The sequence below is a fragment of the Phascolarctos cinereus genome, unplaced genomic scaffold (assembly GCF_003287225.1).
Source record: "Phascolarctos cinereus isolate Bilbo 61053 unplaced genomic scaffold, phaCin_HiC Scaffold_726;HRSCAF=1367, whole genome shotgun sequence".
Classification (NCBI taxonomy): Eukaryota; Metazoa; Chordata; class Mammalia; order Diprotodontia; family Phascolarctidae; genus Phascolarctos; species Phascolarctos cinereus.
This window is the reverse complement of record NW_027556098.1, coordinates 215,712,942-215,738,748: the sequence shown is the minus strand read 5'-3', so window position 1 is coordinate 215,738,748 and position 25,807 is coordinate 215,712,942. Positions and strand designations below refer to the sequence as shown.

General features: G+C 37.1%; 1 protein-coding gene across 4 annotated transcripts in view; it reads left to right on the top strand.

The window, feature by feature from the left end:
* The window catches only part of MAP3K20 (mitogen-activated protein kinase kinase kinase 20), a 209,649-nt gene that overhangs the window by 52,851 nt on the left and 130,991 nt on the right, over positions 1-25,807 (top strand). The gene's annotated exons all lie outside the window — the stretch shown is intronic.

The following is a 25,807-nucleotide window of genomic DNA, read 5'->3' as shown; positions in this document are numbered from 1 at the left end:
AAGACAAAAAGTTGCAGGACAAGTGTTGATCTGCATCGTCAAGAGGAGTTTCTATTTACAAAGACAGAACTTTTAGGAATGCCCGGTGAGGAAACTTTCTACTAGTGTAGGTCAGCACCAGTTCTGTAACTAATAGTCTTAGAGAGTTGACTAGGGTACTAAGGGGCAGAGACTTGTCCAGAGTAGCAGCCAATACTTCATATGTGAGAGGAAGGATTTGAACTGAGGTCTTCTTAAATCTGAAGCTAGCTGTTTATCCCCTATACCACACTGCCTCTCATACAAATATATATATCACATATACATACAACACCCATTTATGTGTATGTATGTTGCTAAATGAACTTAAAGTAATCCTGTTGTATAGTGACTGGGTACATGTAGACTATAAGAAGAAAAGGATATATTTGGCAAAGAAGATTTATTGAATTCCTTAAAGATCAGAAAGTGTTTAATGGAAAAGCTTTGGCTAGAATTTGATCTTAATTAGAACAGTTCACTATCTTTTTTCTCTATTAGAAGGGCAAATGTGTTCAGTCTCTCTTTTCCTTTCACCCAGGGGGTTATAAGACCTTCTTTATAGATCTAGTTTTCTAAAATGAACATTAGAATGTTGTAATTAATTGTAAGAAGTTTTGGTTTATAATTTATATATCATATGTCCTGATAGATTCAGGAGCAGAGGAGATGTCTCAGCAATGTGGGACAGGAGGGGAGATAAGAGATTGTAGAATAAGAGTCCTAGGCTCCTCTGTACAGGAACAAAGGTGCAGCTATTCCTCCCTACACAGTCCTTGGTTTACCCATTTGGTAGAAGTGTGTGTTTCATGTTCCTTCAGATACATCCACATGAGGCTTAGATTCTCATTTCCATTACCTTCTTTAGGAAGCTCCTTTTTTTCCAGACAGTGCAATTCTCACCCATACTATTTTCTTCCAGTAGTTCAGGGGCTACAACTAAAATAGAGTTATGGCTTTGCAGAATCTTAGCTTGGGCAGAGATATCCTCACACTCTGATAATGACCTCCCCTTAGCCTTGGGCTCATCTGCTACACACTTTAAACATGTATTTTTTTTTTCAGCTGAAAAGCCTCAAGCCACATCACAGTTTGAAAATAGAAAATGAGGTTCATTTTCAAATAATTCACTGATATTTCTAATGGTCTTTGATGTAGAACCTTATGTTATTGAATGTAGTAATGTTGAATAAGTCTCTTATCAAAAAAGGAACAGTGCCAGAAAACTAAAAATAAAAATCATTTCTGAGGGAGGTTTGCTAAGGGAATTATTTTTTTCTTGCTTCCTTTTCAGTTTCCTAAAAGTAATGTCCATTCTCTTATTCTGTTTTGCAATAATCTGTTCAGTTAGAAAATTATAAGAAAAATTCTAGTACCAGAATAAGAGATGGCAAATGCTTTGAGGTGGGAGAATTGAATATAATAACAACAATAACAACAATAAAAATGACAATAACAACAATAATAGTTGATATCTAGCCCTATTAGGACTGGTGCTTTCCATATATCATCTCATTAAAGCTTCACAGTAACCTTATGAGGTAGGTACAATAGGTATTGTTGCCTCTGTTTTACACATAAGAAAAGTGAGGCACAGGAATTCAATGATTTAGCATGATCATACAGCTAAAAATTGTAAGAGGCAGGATTTGAGCCCAGATTCTTCCTTACTGTAAGTCAGTTGTACCACATTGCCTCTTTAAGGTGTCTGGATAGAGGTACGCTATGTCTAATGTGAAGAATTTTCTATTCCAAATGTTTTCCCTGCTGTGGCATCTGAAAATGCTGGTTAAAGCTGAGACTACACAGGATTTTAGATTTAGCTCCTTGTAGTTGGTACAAGAAAAATAATGGTAGGATATGTGTGTGTTGGCATGTGGGCTAACAATGCAATGCTTCAATAGCATTATGTAAAAACAAACAACAACAAAAACCCGCTCTGGGTAGAGTGAGATTATCAGTTCCTTATTCTTGGAAGTTATGTCTCTTAATGCAGTCCATGCTTGCATTAGCTTTTCTGGACGCCACATCACACTGCTGACTCATATTGAGCTGGCAATTCACTAAGCCCCACCTCCCTGATTTTTTTCAGAACAATTACTGCCTGTATTTCCTCATCATATACTTATGAAGGTGATTTATTTTTGTACCTGAGTGCAAGACTTTACATTTATCACTATTAAATTTTGTTTTATTAGATTCATCACAATCCTTTCGGATCTTGACTGTCATCTATTATGTTGTCTAGCTCTCCCAGCTTTGTGTTGTCTGTAACTTTGAGAACCATACCTTATCAGAGAAGGCATAAACATTTGGCTTTGTCCAAATCATTAATAAAAATATATTTAAAAAAAGACCAAGCACAGATCTCTGGGGTACTGCACTGGAGACATTGACACTGAATCATTAACAACTCTTCTGTAAGTCCAGCCATCTAACTAGTCTGAATCTATCTAATTGTATTATTGTCTACTCCATATTCTCCTCAAGAATCATATAAACTACTTTATCAAAAAGTTTTGCTAAAATCTAGGTGAATTATACCTACAGTATTTCTCTCATCTACCAGTTTAGTAATTCTGCACAAAAAGGAGATGATGTTAGTCTGGTGTGACCTGTTCTTGATGAAGCCATGATGGCCCTTTGTAATCACTCCTTCCTTTTCTGGATTTTTGCAAACCATCTCTTTAATGATTCATTCTGTAATGTTCTGGGGAATTGAAGTCAAGCTCACTAGAATACAGTTTGCAGATTCTATTCTCTTTCTTGTTTTGAAAGTTGGTACAACATTTGCCCTTCTCTAGTCTTGTGACTTTCCTGTTTTACGTAATCTTTTACATATCACCGTGTTCAGCAGTCATATCTGCCACTTTTTTCAGGACCAAAAGATGTAGTTCATGTTGGATAATCAACTTGAATTCATAAAGTGAAGTTGGGTGCTCTCTTACTGTTGCCTAACTTACCCTGGCTTAGATTTCCTATTAGCCATTTTTGTTCTGTCATTTCCATTGTAAGAATCATTCTCCTTTGCAGGGGGGGAAAAGAAGTAAAACCAGAAAAGTAAAGTGACTCACCCAGGGTTATGCAAGTAGTAAGTGACAGAGCCAATTTTTAAATACAAATCTTCCAACCCCAAAGTCAATGTTCTTTCCAAAGTGCCACATTGTGTTTTAAAAACATTTATTTTACAGACATCACTGACCATACAGAAGAAAGGGGAATTAGCCCCACAGTCGTGCCTGTTTGCCGTTGTTAACTGTGCCATTCAGTAAGAAGAGACATTCATATGGGCAGTGTACCAGCCCTGAACTGCTGTTCTAGGGGTCTTGCCTTGGACCAGGTGTAGAGTTCTTGCTCAGCTGAGGCAACTATTCTCATTCTGTTTTGTTCAGTATATGTGGTTTGGAGATGCCTATTTCCTCAGTAAAACACAAACTTAAAGGGGTTTTTAAGCTTTTATGATTCCTTTCAGAATTTCAACTGGACAGTAAAGACCAATGTTTCCCATCAATAATAATCAATGCTTTAATGTCAAAGAAAGAAAATGGAAGGAAAGAAGCCAGATTGTCAATCCTCTCCACCCCACCCCTCATTCCATAACCCTACAAAACTCACTGTGATTCAGTTTGGCAAACATTTATTGTTTATTATGTGTAAAGTACTCTGCAAGAGCAAGGGGACACAGATAACAAAAAACAATGGACACTACCCTCAAGGACCTTACATTCTACTGGAAGGTATATGATACATATACAAATAAGTAAGTGCAAGGTAATATGAAGAGAGAGAGAGAAACAGAAGGAGAGAGACAGAGACAGAGAGGAGAAAGAGAGAGGAGGGAGGGAGAGAGAGATAGATAGAGACAGAGACAGAGAGAGAAAGAGAGACAGAAACAGAAAGGAGAAAGAGAGAGGAGGGAAGGAGAGAGGGAGGAAAGAGAGAGAGAGAGAGAGAGAGAGAGAGAGAGAGAGAGAGAGAGAGAGAGAGAGAGAGAGAGAGAGAGAGAGAGAGAGAGAGAAATTGATATTTGCAGGAAGGAAAGTATCAGGAAAGATCTCTAATGGGAAGTAACACCTGAACTGGAGCTTGAGGTGTGGAACTTGGAGTCAAGAAATCTGAGTTCGAATCCAGCCTCAGACACTCACTAGTTATGTGACCCAAGGCAAGTAACTTAACTGTTATCTGCCTCAGTTTCCTCATCTACAAAATGGGTATCACAATAGCCCTTACTGCCCAGAGTTGTGAGAATCAAATGAGATAATATTTGTAAAATGGTTGTTAAACCTTAAAGAGCTATAAAATGCTATTATTATTTAGGGAAGCTAAGCATTTTAAGAGGTGAAAAAGGAATACATACAGGCCAGGCATGGGAATAGCTTGTATGAGATCACTGAGTTAGGGGATAAAATGTAAAATTTCAGGATCCACAGATAATCCAGTTTCACTAGACTGTAGATGGTGTGAAAAAGGATAATGTGAAAGAAGGCTGAAATGGTGGGTTGGAGCTTGATGTTTAAAGGACTTAGAACATGAGGATAAGGCAGTTTTTATTGTATATTCGAGGCAACAAGTAGCCACTGAAATTCTTTAAGCTGGAGAGCAATGATATGGTCAGAACTGTGCCTAGAAAAATAACTGTGCTTCCCACATGGAGGATGGATTGGAACAACAGAAAAAGGAAGAAAGTAAGACCAATTGGAAGGCTATTGCGATAGTTCAGGAAAGATGTGCTGAGGACCAAAGAACTGGATGATTATCAATTATATTTTGGAGGTGGAATTGCGAAAACTTTGAGACTGATTAGATATGAGGGGGAGGGGTTAGGGCAGGGAAAATGAAGAGGCAAAGTTGACTCTAAGGTTCCTAGGAGGACAGTTAGTGGCCCCAATAGAAAACGGGAATTTTAGAAGAGAAGTTTGGAGCAAAGGCATTAACAAGCTAGCAGTTGAGAGAAATTTCTGGGGAAGCATTAAGATAGGATGAGCTGGAAAAAGCAATGATGTGCTCAGTTGCTTCACTTTATATTTGTTTTCATTGTCATAAATGTGTTTTAGCCTATTGAATGAATTCTTTGAGGTTACACTGAGGAGGGAAGAGGAGTGTGTAATACAAGTTGGTAGGGGCATGTGGGCTAAGAGAGTTATGAGTTATTACTGGAATGTCCATACCACTAGAGAGGAAAGGGAAATCCAGAAAGTACTGAGAAGAGAAAAAGCTGGAGAGACACTGGAAATGGTAGATGCTATCTCTCTTGCACAGTATGCGCGATCTGGTAGCTAAAGGCTAGTATAGCCAGGTGCATTCACTCATACTCTATTAAATGAGCACGCCAGTAAGCTTTGAGTGTTAACCCCCACACACATCTCAGTACTAGTAAAAACATTGCTCTTAGAGAGGTAGGAGAGAAGAGAAATTGTTTCACTCATCAAGTCTACCCATCTCCACAAAGGATAATAAGACCATACTAACATAAAACTCCTTAGCCCAATCTAAAACAGAGAAACTAGGAAATACATTACGGACAAGGTGGCTGAGAGCCAAGACTTGAAAGATAGTAAGAATTCAGTGTAGCGGCATTGAGAAGAAAATGCACACGTTCTAGACCACCGAAAGAAAACATTTTAGGGCATTTTTAAACAGGGAAATTATAAATATATTTTATGAGTTACAAAGTGTTTTGTAAATGATAAAATATCATTTGGCCCTTAAAATGACTCTGAGAACCAAGTTGTTTAAGTATTACTATTCTCATTTTAAAGAATAGGAAACTAGGCCCAGAGAGACTAAATAACTTGTCCAAGGTCATATAGATAGCAAGTGGCAAAGTGGGGCTTTGAAACCAGGTCCTCCAACTCCTTGTCCTGAGGTATTTGGAAAACAGAATTCACAGGTTCCAAATGAACACATCACAGCAACAGATACAAGTATGAATAAAACTAATCTACTTGGGCCCAGACCACAAGCCTCTAAACTTTCTACGTCACTCTATCTAGCTACAATTCCTCAGACCTAGTTTAGGCCGTTGAGATTCGTGGAGGGCAGCAATCTAGCTAGGTAAGAATTGCATATCCCTTATCACAACCACCTTTTTCTCATTAAAAAATACCTTTTGTTTTTATATCACCTTTGTTTCTGAATGCCTGCCTTCTCTCCCTCACTCGTGTAGTATTCAATTTGTTGCTTTTGGTAGTTTCCTTTTGCATTTTTGTAGTCTTTGGTTGGAGTCTCTTCCTGGTTTCGCTTTACTTTGCATTAGTTCTGCATTGAGAATGACTTTACCTATGTGTGCGTATGTGTGTAGGCATATATATTTATTTCTAATGGTAACCATATGGGGGGGAGAGAAAAGAGGAAAAGAAATTTACATGATAACTTTGTTTTATATTTGAAAGAAATAGCAAGTTGTACATATTAGATTTTCCAGTTTCATGTGCACTCATCTTTTTATTTCATAAATTAAAAATAAAATAGATAAAAAAAAATTTTTTAAAGACCTCCTATTCTCTGAATTCTTCTCTATTCCATTCCATTCATGTAGCATAATTTGTTTACTCATTCTCTAGTCAACGAGCACCTACTTTGTGTGCCATTATTTGTCATGAGAAAAGTGCCGTGGATATTTTAGTGGACATGGGACCTTTCTTTTTGTACTTGAACTCCTTTGGCTAGATGCCTTGGAGCAGGGATTCTGGGTCAAAGGGTGTGGACATTTTGAACTGCCCATCTGTTACCCCTTAGTCTTCCTGTATGACTAACCTGCATTCATTTCCAGCCATACATTTCTGTGATGATCTCCTTTATATGGTGCTCCTTCTGCTCATTTCTTCACTGAACCCATGCTGCAGCTTACTTATTCCCATCATGTGACTCTACTCTCATTTCAGTGGCCTATAGTTTTAATTTTTCAGACACTCTCATTTTCCATGTCTTGCACATAGCATCAACAGATGAATACTGGTATTTTAAAATGAGGCTTTGTTTGAGAGAGAAGCTTGTGACCATTGAAAGCATTATATTTACCCTCAGCCTGCTTTGATATAGAGATTTTCCACATCAAGAGTTTCCTGAAGCAAGGAAATTACAGGTCAAACCTGCCCCCCCCCAAATACATGTGCACACAGTATCAAATTCACATAGGTACTTATATATTTATATGCATATATATGTTTTTGTGTGTATGTATATTCTTATATATAGGAGACAATGCATAGTGGAGAGACAGCTGTCTTCAGAGTCAGGAAGACCTAGGTTCAAGACCAGCCTCTGATCAATCATAGCTGTGTGGCTCTCAGCAAGTCCCTTAACCAGATTGCCAACAGCTGTTCTGGTGGGGGGAACTTATTTTAAATTCAAAATATTCAAATTTTATTAGTACTTTTATTTTTTCTAATTTTGTTTAATTAAAAGATAGAAATTAAAATGGTCATTTATACTCTTTAATGGAAGTTATTGTTGTTCAGTTGTTCAGTCATGTCAGTCATGTTAGTGACCCCATGGACATGCCAATGTTGTTCATGGGGTTTTCTTGGCAAAGATACTAGGGTGATTTGCCATTTCCTTCTCCAGTGGATTAAGGCAAACAGGTTAAGTGACGTGCCAGGTTCACACAGCCAGTAAGTGTCTGAGGCTGGATTTGAACTCAGGTCTTCCTGATTCCAAGCCCAGCATTCTATCTGCTAATAGCTGCTTCATAATGGAAGCTATACAATATTAATAAAGTCATGTTTAGAAACTCTTGGGCTATGAGTGTATAACTGTGAATAATTAGAGAATACTGAAAAAATTCACTTGATCTGACTCATCCACATACCCCTCAGAGTTTCGACTTGAACTCAACAGTTTCAGGTGGTACTACAACCAACCTTAAGCATACAGTGAATCATAACACTTTTCTTTTCCTATATTACTGCTCAACCAACAAAACAGAAAAAAGTGTTTCTATGCAGTAGAAGAGATTGATGCTAAATTCTTTACACTGCACCTCAGGGGGGATTTAAGTTAGATTTAGTAATCAAAGAAGACCTCATTATATTGGTAGCCCCAAGGTATAGTCTATATACATAACAAAGCTTCTGTGTACTTTTGAAAGTCCTAGAGATGAACAAGGGAATGATGATTAAAAAAAAATGATACTAGGACAGATGACCAGCACTCCATGTACAGCTGATGTTTCATTACTGTTGACTAGGAAGCCAGTTGTTGAGAATTGTTGACAAGACAAAAGGTTGGATGGAGGGAGGGAGGTGGCAGGTATGAGTGAAACTATAATTAGGAAGAGTCATTATTCTTGAAGAGAAAGTTTTATTGAAGACTTGCGACTTTCACCCAACTACCACTAAATAGTTGTCCAGAGTTCTAAGAGTCTAGTCTGTCTGAAACTTTTAGAATTCCCTGAAGCTCCTATTCTAAGCAAGCCTGTTTTAAGCATTGGGAGCTGTCATGATTGGGTCAAATTTTTTTTTAATTTTAAAAATAACTTCATTTGCAACTGTATTTGGTGTTTTAAAGACATTTCTGGCTCCAACAAATGTCTTTCAAAACCTCTGGCTGTAACTGATATAGACAGTTCTAAAAATAGACTTTGGCTTCATTTCAACAAAGACCTTTGACAGGTATTTTTCTCTTGGCCTTTGGTCAGTGAGTGCATGTGTGAGTTGTATTTGAGATTATAATCGCTTTCTTTTTAGGAGCATTTTCAGAGAGTTTCTTGTCTGCCTTAATAAGAAATTTCAGGCATTCCCTCTTGCTCAGTTCAGTTAATAGCGACTAGACAGCAAAACCCTCTGTATATTCTCTCACTCTGTGTTTCTTCTCTACTGTCCTAATTCCCAATAATCCTTCCATAAAAGAAGGGGATATGAATTAACTCATGGGAGGTGAAACTATTCATATTTTAATTTTAGAAGTAAATATATGGGCGAGGAAGGATCATGAAATAAAACAGGATATTACAATTCCCCAAAGGTTGGAAACACCACTCTAAATCTTGGAAATCTACCTCTGAGATACAGCCCTGGACCTGTAAGTCAGAAGACCTGGATTTAACTCATGGCATGATACAGTGGAAAAACCACAGTATTGGGAAGAAGATGACTTAGGATTGAATCCTAGTGTTGCTATGTATTAGTTGTATGACTTCGAACAAGTCAGTTTCCTCCTCATTAGAATGAGGGGATTGAACTAGATAATTTCCAAGGCCATTTTCATATCTAAACTCTATGATCCTTTAAGATGTGTTAATAGAGAATTAATTAATTACTTTTAAAAATTGCCATCAGATTCCCCGTTGTCTTTAGTGTCCATGTCTTTAAGTCATTTTGCCACAGATGCCCAATTTGGTTGAGGAGTTGGGGAGAAAATTTCTTAGGAATTTAGTGATTTTATTCTGATGTACAATGAAAAAAAAGGCAAACCATCATTTATTTTACCAGTCTTGTAGCAAGTAACCATCAAATTAGGTGCATATAATGGAGAGAAAATATTAGTCTTTAAGTATATTCAGCTGTACTCTCTGTATTTTATCCTCTTTATTTTTACATATTTTATTTCTATTATTCTCATATATTGTATGTTTACTTGTTTTCTCCTCAATTAGAACATAAGCTCTTTATGAGGAGAGATTATTTTATTCTTTCTTTCTATAGTATTGAATGTCATATAACAGGACTGGGTGGCCTGTGTGTAGCAGAGATGAATGGTAAACCTGGAATGCCCTCCTCCATGGCTCAAGGAGACTGGAGTTCTGTCTTTGTGAGAACAGCCATGGTTGGGTGATTACTCCTTTGCTGTGGTATCTTCAAAGGGGTTATGGTTCTTGGAAATATTTCTATCAATTACACACCAGATGTTTGAAGTCTAAAGGTACAAGTCTTTTTCGGTGGGTTATCAGGATTAAAGCCACTTTACTTGGTCACTATAAGGGAATTGTTCTGCCCCAACCTGGAAGGTAAGAGCTTACTTAATCTTGTCCAGTTTAGCTTTCACTCCCCACCATATGCTTATTATGTAAAAAGCAATGATGGATAACAAGCAAACATATTTATTAAAGCAAGTAGCAAAACAGTATCTGCAGAGTTATATAGATTAGTTTAGTATATAGAATATATGAAAGGCAGGATACTCTGGGATCCTGGAGTGAAATTAAATCTCAGCTCAACCTGAAAGAGAATACTCATATAAGATCCACTCTTAGCAGTTTCTAGAATTATAGGCACTGGGAATCAATGAATATATTGGGATGCCAGATATATGATATAGTGGAAAACACATTTCCAACATGCCTGTAGTGAGGGAAGTTCCCCTTTACCCTTCAGAGTTTACACTTTGCCTTCTTTCTCTTTGTCTACTCCTTCTCCCAGGTGTCTAACACACAATCAGGAGTCACATCTTTGTGTACGTATGCAGCCTCACAGTACCATTTTTTCAGAGTAATGCCAGGCCCAATTGGGAGTGGAACCATATGTTTGTATCACCAGTAGCTAACCTAATGCTTAAAATTGTTTATTGAGTTTTTGGTTGAGCTGTTAATATGTTATTAGGTAACAATATACAACAGTTATTTTAAAACATGGTAGTTTCAAATAATGACAATAGGTTTTTGGGGGGTTTTTTGCATCAGTGTGTATTTACGGCTTTGTTACTCGTTGGGCATTGGGGTAGGTACAGTTTTCCTCCCTAGCAAGATGAAAAAGAGAGGTACAAAGTGGAAAATAAGATAGACATAATGTTCATCAAGAAAATTAAAAGAAATATGGTTCAGGTCCTTGTTGGCACCATCTTGTGATCTTTGGATGGCGATTCACCTGAGAATACTTCCTAGTTTAGCCATGGAGTAAAGGGGACCTTCTAGCCTTGTCCTAGCATGGAATTTTGTCCTCCACAGTGGGTTTGATTCCAAATCAAAACCCTTGAGGGAAGGTATGACATGTTCCATGGGAAAATGGCTGTTCAACTCAACTTGCCATGCCATGCTGTATCATGGATTTCGAAGAAGGATTGAAAGAAGTTTGTTGGAATGGTAGGTAGAAACTAGAAATAAAAAGGGAAATAAACCAAAAATATTTAGAAAAACTCTGGAGTGTCAATTTAACTGGTGATTTACTTGATACCAATCATTTAGTATTTGCTAAATGTAGGCCATTTATGGAGAATTTTATAAATTGTTTTTGAGTGATAAGATACATCTTTCAGTAAAATCATTTTGTTAAAAAAAATTTGTGCACCTAAAATAGTGAAATGCAGTTTTTAAATATCACATAGCTTTTATTTTGAAATACTAAAATTTGAGGATAAAACAGAGTACATGAAGATGTACCTGTATTAATTATCCTTCGTGATGAAGGCGGGGTTGATGCCAGAGTTGTTTACATTAGTTAAAAACAACAACAACAACAACAACAACAACAACAACAACAACAACAACAAAGACTGGTGAGACAAGAAAATAGATGGAAGATTGGGAATATGAAAAGATATGACCAATCTTGTTGGCAGAAGGAAGCTCTTTCCCTAAATCCGTGGAAGAGTAAGAGCATGGTGAAGAGTTAAAAGACGCCCAAATGAGTAGAAAATCAAGCAGAGTGTGTCACATAGCTTGTAGTGAATCCATATGCCTTGAAAATGTAAAAGGCAAATTTGAATGGTATCCTAAAATTGAGAAACCTGTACCGGTGTTTGTGAATGACAGAATTTTGACCTTGTTATTGAAGGAAGCAGTATTTGATATGTCATCTAGTTACTCTCTTCATGTGACTCCCTTAAATTTTTTTCCACAATCCCCATCATTTAAAGTATTCTATTCTTTTAAATGTTCCCAACTGTTTTTATGTCCTCTAACTTCCTCCCTCACCCCATGCTGTAATCTCTTTTTCTTCCCCATAGACATGGCTGACCTTGGAAAATCCACCATTTCCTTTTTTTGTGTGTGAGGCAATTTTTTTTGTGTGAGGTTAAGTGACTTGCCCAGGGTCACACAGCTAGTAAGAGTCAACTGTTTGATCTGAGGCCATATTTGACAGTGCTCTATCCACTGCGCCACCTACCTGCTCCGAAATCATATATATATTTGGCTACGCAGTGGAATTAAGTGACTTGCCCACGGTCGCACAGCTAGTAAGTGTTATGTGTCTGATGTGTCTGAGGTCGGATTTGAACTCAGGTCCTCCTGAATCCAGGGCTGGTGCTCTATCCACTGCACCACCTAACTGCCCCGAAAATACACCATTTTCACAAACCACTTGTAACCCAAATACACAGTTTCACATATACAGTCCTTTTCTCTCTTTTTCTTTGTATGTTGAAAAGTTTATGGTTTTTTATTTTAAAAAATAAAGGCACAATAGAAGGGGAAATATGAACAACAAAAAGGAAATATACCACTTTCCATTCATTCAACTTAGAAAGGAGAAACATTTTTCTGAGAGAGGTCTCCTGAGACCTGGGTTCTAATCATATCTTTTTGCTAACTAGTTGCATAACTACAAGTAAATCACTTTTCCCTTCTGTGCTTCAGTTTCTTTATCTGTAAAATATAGGTGATCTTCAAATTATCCTGATGGATCTTTTAGAGCTCTAATATGCCTTGTTCTCTTGCTAGCTTTCACTAACTTGGATTCTTAAGAACTGACTTCTTGCATGGTAAAGCTTCCAGCAAGGAGACTGATGTTGTACTTCGTTGTTCTGCAGAAATTTGGGAATCAAAATGGGAAAATGAGGATTGGTTTTCCAGCTCTTTTGGTTTATATATTCAACAGAAGCCCAGTATGTTAAACTGGCAAGGGTCTTCTGGAATAAGTGGCATTGAATACCTTAACAGCATCAGCTCTGAGATTAGCTGGTGCAAAAGCAGCATGATCTACCTTTCTGAAGGGCAGCCTGCATTCCACTTTCAGGGGAAAAGGATGCACCAGAGGCATAGGGAGAGAACAGAGAGGTAACTTTCTTTAACTGGATTTGTTGCCCCTCCCCCTTTTGGCTTATTCACAGCTAGAACAACAACAAAAAAGAACCCAAAACGAAGATCAAGATCCTGCAGATAACAGTCCTTTCTAATTATGTTTTAAGCCCAAACATTAAAATTAGAATCCTTTTGTGCACAATATGCCAGTTTTCTATCCTGCCTTAAATTGGCATTTTGGATTGTGTTTCTCTCCAACTAGTGAAGAGCTTCAGCAGAGAAGGAAGGCAGCAGAGGGAGAGAAAGAAAGAAGCAAGAGAAATTCTAAATGATAACCTTTGAATGGTGCAAGTTCAATCCCTAAAACAAAAAGCCGAATCTTTTTTTTCCCTCTAAATAATGTGCTCTCCAGCTTCACCTCTCATCCTGAGAAACATGAAAGGAAAAGTAAAAGAGGTGACCCAAATCACAGAGTTCCTTTGATAGAAGAAATTCAGCTGTTTTGAACACTTACAATCAAAGGAAGTGGTTTCCCTAATTACATGAACTATGTGAAATCTCTCAGAATAGCTCTTCCACCCCAGGATTCCTTGCACTTTAGAAGTTTGCATAAAAGCTCACATGGAGAATCAGATGCAGAGTGTTTGATTCAGATTTTATTAGGCAGAAGTGTGCCGACATCCATCGTGTATAGTTTGTGCTTGGCTGCTCAGGTTTGGACCACTATACCTGGTTTTGATGTAAATGCCTTTCAGACCTGAACTATTAAGATCTTTATTCAATCTTTTTCTTCTAAGAAGTGCCTCTTTTCAGAGACTGTGGCAAAGAAAATATTCAGAAAGTTGGTCCACCTGATTCATTACCTGAATTATAAAGACTATTTGGTATTATGTTTTTGTAAGTCTTAAAGAGGAAAATAAAATCTTATGTGTGTATGTGCATGTGTGAATGTTGGGGAGATATGTTAAAATATTGGATTTTATCAAACTCTTAATGACACAAAATGTGTAGAGTTTTTGTTATTATCTTAAAAGTAGAAGTTTAAAGCCTAAAAATACATGTCCTGAATATTTCACTTGCTGTGATCTGGAAGAAATCAGAAAATTGAGAGTAGGAATCTGCCAAATCTGCCAAAACACTTGCCCCAAAATTCAATTCAATTCAACGAGCATTTATGACTACATTAAATCTTTTGTATTTTGACAGCCACCTTGGTATTGAGGCATACTGTGTTGTGCAGGTGTGTAAAGATGAGAATTATAAATACCCCAAGTTCCCTGTTTAGTGAGGCAGGCGTCAGTATGGAGGTGGGAAAAGACAGAAGCAGCAATTTTCATTAAGATGTCAATTTAAGAAGTAATTTTTCCCCTCTGAGCAAGTCATTTTGATATGTTCTTCCTGTAAAAGGAATCAAGGAACATTTTTCAATAATAGAAATGACAATGTTCTTTGCCTAAAATTCCTTTAAAAATTTTTAGTGACAGACACTTTGAACCTAAATATACCTATTAAATTCTCCAGGTCCTAAGAAGCAAATGACCATGAGTCATGCCAAAAGGAAAGATTTTTTTCAGCCAGTGATTTTTGTTGTAGTAGCCTGAGTTTAAGCACACAAATGCTTAAACTGTTAACAAAAATACAAACGTCAAGAAAAAAGTAATAAGTCTGCCATCCCACAAATTTGATTTATCAGTTTGCTTAGGATTCTTCCTTTTCTTCTTCAAGACTGAGAAGATTCCCATATTAATGTGAATACAGACATTGCAGGTGTTTGCAACTTTAAGGAAGACTTTAAGTTGTTTTATTTATGATTTATGATTATCTTATGCTTTTCACATTCTGAACTTCCAATTATATATTGCCTAGGTTCTATGGTTGTATGTGGTTCTAGAGGTGGTTGCTAGTAAGAAAGGGAGGATAATGGGAGAAAAGAGAGTGGCACAAAAAAAATTTTTTTTGAGAGAATGATAGGTGGTAGATGGGATAGATAGAGATTTATATAAATATTGACCACAGATTTGTTTTCCTAACATACTGAACTGATATTTTATGTGATAATCAGCTTCCTAATATCTTCCTTTTTAGCCAAGCATAGTGATGCAAGCCTGCAGTCCATGGTACTGGGGAGGCTGAGGCTGGTAGAATGCTTGAATTTAGGAGTTCTGAGCTTCAGTAGACTAAGCTAATAGGTTTGTGCGTGTGCTAAATCTACCACTGATGTAGTGAGGGTGGGTGGGAAGGAGACCTGGCTGTCTAAGGAAGAGCAAATAAATCCAAGTCAGAAATGGAACAGGTCAAATGCCAATCAGTGGGATTGAGCCCAAGAGTGGGTGTTGTACTTCCAGCCTCGGTGAGATAAAATAGACCCACTCAAAAAAAAAATCTTTTATTCGTGAAAGTTCTCATTTTAAGGGAAAAGGTTCCCTATACTTGGAAAGTTGTATATGTATTACTATCTCAGCATTAATAATGAATGGTCATTTTGTTTCTTTTCTTCATCCAAAATCCCCAGCAACTAAGGACAGGCTGCCCCTTAAATTACAGCTCAATGTGTTTTAGGGCAGGGTTATACCTAAACCATCTTAGATAAACAGGCGTGTATCTTTTATTAAAATTCTTCAACTTCTCTTGGCAGTAAGTTCTACAGTCCTCATGACCAGAAATTCTTTTTAAATTTTAATTTGAGTTTCTTTGATAAAGTTTAAACTTGAATTGTAATTCAGAACCTAATTCCCTTGTGCTGCCCTCAGTAGAAATGGCTTCATATCAAACATGGAAGGATTAATAAAATTTTAAAATCATATTATAAAATAACATGCTGAAATATGTGTATAAAAACACTTGTCACTAAGCCATTAAAAATATTTATTAATGAATTGCTTCTCACTCTGACTTCTCTTAGGCCAAATAATCTCATTTGGGTAAATCTTTCCAGGCCTTTTATTTTTTTTTCTTTTGGATTGTTGCCAAAAGATTCAAAATATTCCAAATTATTCTAATTTAAAAAAATTTTTCCATGTATAGGATCCCAAGTTAGACAAAGTAGTAGAATAACTGTTGAGAAAAGTATTTTTTCTATCTGCGTTAGTTTGGTTTATGCAGTTCATTCATTCATTCATTTAACCATTTATTAGTTCAATAAACAATCATTGGCCTAGACTTTCTGAGAAATAAATAAAAGGAATTAGACCCAATGTTTGTTTTCAAAGAATTTACAGCCAGATAGGAGTTACTTATCAGCCAGGAATAGGTTACTTCTATAATTAACTATAATATAAAGTTGAATATATTGTTATAGGAGTAGTATTAACAAATGTCCAGATAGGAGGAAAAAAGTACCTGAAGCTTGTGCGTGTATGGTGGGGTTGGGGAAGGGAAATGGGAAGAGAGGAAGGGATCAATTCTTGGAAGAATTACTGTTTGTATTGTGCCTTGAAGATACGTAAATTTTAGTTAAACAGAATGGTGGAGGAGGATTGCTTTCTAGGAAGTGGGAATGGTGTAAGCAAAGGCATGGAAGTAAGAAAAGATGTACATATAATCAGTAAATCAGTCAATAAACACTTAAGTACCTACAAAGTATCAGGCACTATGCTAAGTGCTAGGGATACAAAAAGAGGCAAAAAGAAGTTCCTTTAGGAGCTTACAATTTAGTAGAGGGGAGAAAATAAGCGGGAAAAAAATGTAAATATATTTTTGTTGTTCATTCACTTTTCAGTTATGTATGACTCTTTATGACCCTATTTGAAGTTTTCTTGGCAAAGGTACTGGAGTAGTTTGCCATTTCCTTCTCCAGCTCATTTTACAGATGAGGGAACTAAGGCAAATGGGGTTAAGTGACTTGCCCAAGGTCACCAAGTTAGTGTCTGAGGCCAGATTTGAACTCAAAAAGATGAGTCTTCCTAATTCCAGGTCAAGTACTATATCCATTGTGCCACCTAGCTGCCAATCTCTCTTTCCCCTCTGTCCCCCCCCCCCCCACACACAGAGGAAATAATTAAAAGAGGGAAGGCACTAGAATTAAGAGGGATTTGGAGAAGTCTTCCTGTAGAAGACAGAATATATATATCTATAGATATCTATAGATATATCTATATATACTTGGACAATGGCAAATAGTCCAGTTTGGTTGGAGTAGAGGATGTATAATCAGCCAATTAATCAATAAACATTTATTAAGCACCATTTATGTGCCAGGCTCTATGCTAAGTGTTTGAAATACACAGAGAGGCAAAAGACAGTTCCTTTTCTCAAGGAGGTCTCAGTCTAATGAGAAAGAAATCTAGAAAGATATGTCGAGGTCATTTTGCAGAGGGCCTTGAATGACAGGCTAAGAAACTTAAGCTTTATTTTATGTGTTGTGGGGAACCATTGAAGCTTTTAAAGAAAGAAGGTAACATTCTTATAGCTGTGCCTTAGGGAGATTAATCAAGCAGCAGTGTGCAGTTTTGTAGGGGTAAGATATTTGGAGACAGGAATTCCAGATAGGAGACTAAACTGTAATCAAGGCAAACTAGGGCTTGGAATAAGATAATGATAACAGCAATGGAGAAGAAATAAGGATGCCAAGTATATAATGGAGGCAGAATCAACAAGAGATGCTACTTGTATGTAGGGGTAAGAGAGAAAAGCTGTTTCCATGGCATTTAATATTTTTAAAAAAACTTTGTGAATAATTACAAGGGTTCTTTTACTTCTAAATCTGTATTCATCCTATATTACCTTTTAAGCTTTAATAGTTTAAACCTTGCATGAAGACTTTTGGCATACCCTGTATAATACCAGGGATACCAATGTTTGTCTTGTCATTTGTGACCCAGAGCTCTTTTTACATCTTGAATACTTAATGCATTTATCTATCTTATACATAATCTAACTTTGATAGTTTTTAATTTATATTTATTCCTCTTGTCCAAAATGTCCAACATACAAAGTCTTTATTTGAAAATTATTAATAACATTAATGATATGCTAAAATTTGATCACAGTGGAATATTCTCCACCCCAAACCCCTTACTTCTCCCTCCATATTCTTTCACAATCATGAAAGATTTTGTTTTGTAGCTACAGTCTTGGATTTATTTGGATAAATTGTGTTTCCCTGTGATTTTTCAACTATTTGAAATTTTAAAAGTAATTTTTATCAGTATTTGTGCTGTTGATAAAAAGACAGTTTTTCTTATAATTTCCTAAAGTACCATTACATTTGATAGCAGTTTTGATCTAAGTTATTATCTCATGATTTTATTAATTCAAAATTTAGATTTTCTATCTCTCTGATACCATTACACTTATATACTTTTAGTGAAATGAGGAGAGGTAGGGAAAGGGCATGAGGGATGAAAAGGAAGAAAGAGAGAAAGATGGTGGGGGAAGTACAGGGAGAGGAAAAGAAAGGGAGAAAGAAAGGGAGAAGGGAGGGAGAGAGAAAGAAGAAACTGGATTTGCAAACCCTTCATATATACTGGGTTCTTTATTGACATACAGTAGAAGTTTAGTAACTATTGTCACCTGACTTCACACTACTTTATTTTCCTTACTTAAGGAGTTAAGATAGTCTTATATGCCTACTTACCTCTTAATGGCCACATAAGCCACATACTTAAATGGGTCTGTAATTTCATTGATGTAGGTAGACCCATATAAAGAAAGCAGCCCTCTATTCCTTCTTATCTAGTGCAATACTTGTTCATGTGTTCTCATAAATAGGCTAAAAGGGGCCCACTCAATGTTCTGATGGTCTTTTTTCTTTGTCTTAATATTGTAAGTATAGCAGTAAAGCACATGGGCTATCCAGCATTTATCCCTCATTCTTGCCTAATGATTAGTTTATCTTCTTTATTTCTCATACATTTATTTGATAATATCCTTTATGTCAGTTCTCCTTAACTAAATAATAAGGAAATTCCATATTTATAGTACAGCTTATATAATACCCACCATAGAACTCTATTGCCTTTTGGGTAGTCTTTATTTCCAATTCTTTAAGAATTGTCTCCAAAAGTTAAATAAGTCTGTAGTATCTTCTAAATAGGATTCATTTGGCCTAACTATCCATAATGGGAAAATAAAGTAGATTAAGAATGTGTCTTATCCATACTTTTTGATGACAACATTCTACCTATGCATTTTGGCAGTGACACATGGAATCAACCATCTCCAAATAATTAAAAAGCAATTATCACCTAGAGAACAACGAAGGTACATGGTGAATGTGAGTGGGCACCATAGTTTCCCACGTACCCAGTAAGTAACACTAAAGGAAAACAAGAGTAAAATGTCATCAAGTAGTCATTTGATAGGAAGAAAACATGGGCTGGTCATGTGGCAAAGGAGAGAGTTGTTAAGTAGACCACCATTGTGTTCCACTCATATCCTTCTAGTGTCAAGCAAAAGCAAGAAAGGGCCACCAGAATGTTGGATAGACTCCTCTCTATGGTGAACTGATGGTAGGATATGAACCAGAGATAATATCATCAATGGAAGGAACTTCCAAATCAGAGGCTGAGAATGTGAATATTATGAGGTAGCATGGAATAGTGCAAAGACCATTACATTCAACTTGGTATTCATAAGCCTGAGGTTCATGTCCCAGCTCTAATAGTTGCTAGCTATATGATTATGGGTGAGTCATTTAACTTTCAGTTTCCTTGTAGCTAAAATGAAGATGATAATGTTTGGAGTACCTACTTCACTTGGTTTCCCTGGGGAGAGCATTTTATAAATGTCAGAGTTTTATAAATGTGAGTTGTTACTGTGATTATTACCTAATTAAACTCCATACTTTATTTTAGTAATGAAAAATAAAGGCTCCTAAGTTCCTCAAGTGAACTCTGTGGTCCCTTCCATACAAATGATCATATTTAACTCAGAAAAGAATACATCTAAACTTAGAATCATCAGATTTAGAGCTGGGAAAAAATGGTTAAGAGCCTTGCTCTTATCCATTTATCAGCACAAACAATTGCTATATATTTCAGTTAAGAAATTCGTTGAGCTAATCCTTATGCCTTTGAGCCCTCTGACTCCCCCCACCTCATTCACTCCTGCCTTATATAGCTTTCATTTTACTTTGCTAATATTGCATGTGATTTAATGGATCTAACATGCCCTTAATTAGATGTTAGTTGGCTTCTTCTGAAAAGAAACTTTAAAGACTCTTGTGATATCCTAGGCATGAAAACCATTGACCTTTATTACTAAAACTTTATGGTAAGATGGGTTTTCAGTGTGGGCTCTGATGTGAAGATCTACCTTTCTCCCCACCTTGTTCTCTTTAGTAACCAAAACTGATGTTTTGATTACTTGACATTTATTAAACAGCACAACTCCTTAGTATTAGTATGTAGTAGTACTAGTAAGGATAATGGCAGGTCTGACTTATATGATTACTACATGTACTTTTATGAGGGGAGGTGACAAAGCTAAGCTTATTTCCATCTGGGAGCTGGAAGTTGATGGGGGAAAGGGAATACTCCTGTCCCCATGGCTACAGTGAGTATTTCTGTCCTTCATTCTGGTACAGGGGCTGTTATAACCCCATGTCATTGGGAGGCTGCCATCAGAAGTTGTGTGGTATGGTTAATGGGCTGATTTGAAAGATATAAGAAGTTGGGCTTGTCTCATTCCACATGCCACAGTTTGGCGGATTTGGCTCCAGCCCTTTTGGCTATAGTGCTTCAAAAACATCAGATCTCAGCTGGGAGCAGGCGCCTTAAAAATAGCTTATCTCAGTCTGATGCCCATAATACTCAGCAGGAACTCTGCTGGGGGTGCTTAGCAAATAGTGATAATTGCTCATAAGGTTAAGTAGGGATGCCTTCTGAAAGTTCAATCAGTATTCCTGATTCTCCTCTGCCTTTTTCTTGCATTTTGATGTCAGTTTACCCAGATACCTGGCCAGGCAGCTAACGTTAAAGAGATATGAGGGAAGTACATGAATTCAAGGTCTTGGTCAGTCCCTATACTTATCAGTTATCTTCTATCTCATAGCCTCAGGTATAATGTTTTGCATCTGGATGTCTTACAAATGTGTAGGGGTTTTTTTGTTCATTTGTTTGTGGGGTTGTTTGGGGTTTTGTTTGTTTGTTTTGAGTTATTTTTGTTGTTGTTCTGGGATCTTTGATATCATTCAAGGTATGAGAATCCCCTCTACTTATTTGCCATTTATCTGTAACTCATTGTAAGCAAGCAAGCAAGGGGACTATAGGAGTAGAATATTGTATAAACCATCAGACATGGTTGATATGTTGCTTTGTTTTGCTGAACTGTTTTTCTCTCTTTTTAATCTTTCTTATAAGAGATGGTTCCCTGTAGGGAGGAGGGAAGGGGAAATAGCACTAGTAGATATATGAGAAGTGAAGGTGAGGTAAAAATAAAATATATTGATAAAAACAAGATTTTTAAAAGGGAAAGTTGCCTGAGGCACTTAAAGGTTAAATAACTTGCAGGATGGTAATTAGTATGTCAGAGGCAGATCTTGAACCCAGGTCTTTCTGATGTCAAGATCAGTTCTTTATAGGTCATCACACTGCTGTGTGACCTTGATATCAAGGTGATCACACTGCCTTCAGAACTCATCACTGCTACTAAAAAAAACACTTCTTGACCTTGAGTTGCTAGCATTGCATTTGAATACAAAGGATATCCAGTGTTTTTATAATTACTTTAAATATTTAACTAAGTAAACAAAACAAACTACTTTCTCTTAGCTGAAAGGAAGAAAAACTGAAAACCAAAGACTGACAGGAGCCTCAATAGAACTTATTGGAAAAGGATCATAGTATTGGCCTTGAGTGAATTGTAGCACTATAAGCTAATGGACAGAAAAGGGAAATAGAGGTCCTCTCTTATCAAATCCTGGTTAGCTTTGAAAATTCAATGATCAACCATAGGGCTAACAATGGCTAGCTAAGTTCCTAACATCGATACTATTGCTCTTAGGTTTTCACAGTACTTTACAAATATCATCTCACTTTATCCCCACAACAACCCAGCGGAGGAGGGACATTTACTTAGAAGTTTGAAGAATTAAACTTGTTAAATTGAAATATTCTTTGCATAGAATTTTCCTATTTAGTAATGCCACAGTGGCTGTGATGTTAACTAATTAGACACAGATGATGAAGGGAAGAGTAATACCCACCTAATTGCTCATCGACTCCTAGAACTTTAGGAGTAGGATCTAAGGCAGGCCTGCACAACAGACCGCCTTCGGGCTACCACAAAGGATTTTGGGTGGCCCAGGAAAAATGTAGGGTTGCCACTGCCCACTCTCGTGTTTGTCACATGACCATCATCATGCAATCAATCATCATCTGTCTGTCTGTATTCTAACCTATCTGCAGCCCCAAGAAGCTTACAAGTTGTGCAGGTGTGGTCTAAGGGTAGGACTTTAGAGATCTAAGCCAATGCCTTCATTTTATATATAAGGAAACTGGGGTCTAAAGAGGGAAAATAACTTGACCTAGAGGTCATAGTTAAGGGCAATCTCTTGACTTCAAATCTAGTACTCTGTCCACTCTACTAGCTTCTCTCAATGCTACTACATTATTCTTTAGCTTATGACTATAGCTATTCTTTGTAGAGTTTTATTGACATTGGGGCTAATGTCCTACCAACCTTTCGTGAACATCATACTAACTTTGTTCACTCAGTTTACCCATATGTTACCTTTTACCCCCAGCAACATGCAGTTTCATCATCATTTGAAATTTTTCTTCTGTACAGTTCTTCCTCCATCCACTCCACTTACCATCTTACCACTTAAGATCACCATGTAATAACTGTCTAAGTATCCTGCTATATATATATATAGCCTTTCATGCCCTGCCCAGGAGGGGTATACTTAACAGAGCTTGGATTCTTTATTGGTGATCTGTGTTCTCTGTTAATAAGGATACCTCATGTTCTTAAGGCTTTAAATACCTTGCTGTAGTACCTGGTCATGTCTCTTTCACCTGCCCTTGGCTTCAGGATAAATTCTGCAGGCCCAGACTCTGTCAAGACCCTGACATTAGGTTGCCCAGCCTGCTCTACCATTTTCAAATTTGGCCCTACTGATAGTGTACTCATCATGCTTTGGTAAGATTAATGAATCATTATTGTTTTCCAGACTTTTCCAGGATCAACATTTCACAGTACAGGCTTCCTTAAACATCCCTTTAATCTCAAGCTGCAAGAATGTGAGTGATGTGAGGGATGATTAAAATGTTGGGAATGCATTATTTTCTTTGCTACAAATAGCTACATGTTCTCATACACATGCCAGTTCTTGCTGGCATCAATTGATGGTGCCCAGAGTGAGGATGACTACAAACAGAATCTTTAACAATCATGTGACTCTCAGGTCCCTGAAAAGATCATAGGGGGTAGCTAGATGGTGCAGTGGATAGAGCTCCACCCTTGGAGTCAGGAGGACCTAGGTTCAAATCCTGCCTCAGACACCTGACACTTACTAGCTGTGTGACCCTGGGAAAGTCACTTAACCCTGATTGCCTCACCAAAAAGCTAAAAAAAAAATCATAGAATTCTATAGTTGGGGAAGATCTCAGAAGACATTTAGGTCAACCTCAATCCCAGGCATGAATCCAGTCTACAACAGCATTCCCAGCTACTGGTCATCTAGCCTTCCCTTCAAGATATAGGTGATGGGAGGGATAATACCTTCTGAGGCAGATTATTCTAGTTTTGGACAGTTCTAATTGCTAGCAAGTTGTCCCTTATATTGAGCTAAACTCTGTGCCCTGTAATTTTTCATGCACTGATACAAGTTCTACACTCTGAGGCTAATTGAGATCTGAATACAATATACTCCAGATGTGGTCTGACCAGAGCAAAGTATAGTAGAACTCTTGCCTCCCTCATTCTGGAAATTATTTTTATCTATGCAGCTTGAGTTCATAATAATTTTTAGACTGCCATTTTGCAGTGCTAACTCATCAAACTTATAGACAATGAAATCTTGAGGACTTTTTCACATGAACTGCTTTCTGCTTTACATCTCTCCACATGTCCCCTGTGGAATTGATTTTTTTCAATCCAAAGACTGAACTTTACTTCAATGATATATGATTTTGTTGGTGCAGGTATTCATTCTACCAAGATAGTAGAGTTGTGATCAGTGACTTAGACAATCTTGAAGAATTCCTGTGATCTGTGATTTATTGTTCTGGGCCAACCTGTCAGTGAGTCTCTTTGAATTTAGCCAAACTGGACTTCAAAGGACAGGCTTACAATCTACAGGGCCTATATTCAAGGTCTTTCCAGATTGGTAGTACCTACCAGAAGTTGTACTTCCCTGAAACAGCCTTTAAGGATGCAGGCACCTCTGCAGCATGATGAAGGCTCAGAATAAAGCTTTACTGGGGAACAGAGCTTTACAATTAGCTTCTTCCACTCAGACTACTAACCTCCTTGGCTTTCTTTAAATCCTAAAATCTGACCTTCCCCAGCCCCTCTTAACTCCTAATGCCTTCTCTCTTTGTCCTGAATATAGTTCACTTGGTATATATTTATTTGCATGTTGTCTTTCTCATTAGAGTGTAAACTACTTGAGGGCAGGGACTGTCTTTTTCCTCTCTTATATCCACAGCACTTAAGCACAATGCCTGGCACATAGTAGACACTTTATTATTACATTCATCTTATTAGCTTCAATCTATTCCCTTAATCTGTTGAGATTTCCCCCCCCCCACTTCATTCTCGAATTTGGTAAGTATGCTTTTATGTCTTTATCAAAATCATTCATAAAAATGTTGACCAGGACCAAGGAGAATTCCACTGTGGCACTCCATTAGAGACCTTCTATTACTGCAATAAGAATTTGCATTCAGTTTTTCAACTAGTCCCAGATCCACCTGTTATTGCCTATCCGCCATCTCATGTACAAGTCTTTAGATATTTAATAAAATTCCTTCCTGAAATACAGATATATTATGTCCATGGTATCAGTATAATATAAGCTCCTCAAGACAGGAGCTTATTTTCACACTACACACCAAGTACTTTGCACAATGCCTGGAACACAGTAGGCACTTAATAAATGCTTGGTGGTTGATTGTTGGGTTGATTGTATTACCCTGAACTAGAAACCCTGCCCAAAGGGAGTTAGGTTCATCTTGAATGGCTTTTATCAGCTCTTGCTAGCTATTAGTAATCACTTCTTGTAAGCGCTTAAAAACCGTCTTAATAATTCACTCCACAATGTATTAACAATTAGCGTAAAAACTTACTAGTCTCCCGTTTGTAATATTTGCCTCTGTGAAAATTAGGAAGGTGTTCACCTGTCTCATAGCAGGCCATCTGCTATGCACAATGCCTCAAACACCATGGGCAATCTCACTCAGTTCATCTAAGACTAGTCAATTGAACTAATTGAGAGCAATTAGGTGCCCTCTTATCTTCTCTTGCATTTTAAAATTCTTTTAAACTATTTTTGTTTTATTATCAATATACATATGTACTTTCCACTGTAGAGAAATTTACAAAATTAGAGTTAAGTAGTTTTGCCTTCTCTTCTTTCTTCACTATCATCTTCCTATCCATTTGAAACAGACAATTCTATTGCTTTTATGGAAAATGAGGAGGTATATGCTGGAGCCAACTCTAACTGGCTTGTGAGCATCAATTGTTAAATTTTCATTGTGAGCATTTACACCTTAGAAATTTGAAATTGCTTCAAATCTAGGTTTAATTTATTGTTTTGTTGATTGCCAAGACTTAAGAAACTGTTAATAACAAAGATTTTAATCTTTAGAAGTATGTGTGCATCCTCAACCGCCCCCCCCTTTCCAACTCCCCAGCCTGGGTGTTAAACATTTACTGAAACATATCTCTATTACTTGATAAATATTGTTTGAGCTCAGTAGAAGTGTAGTAGAAGGTTCAGGTAAT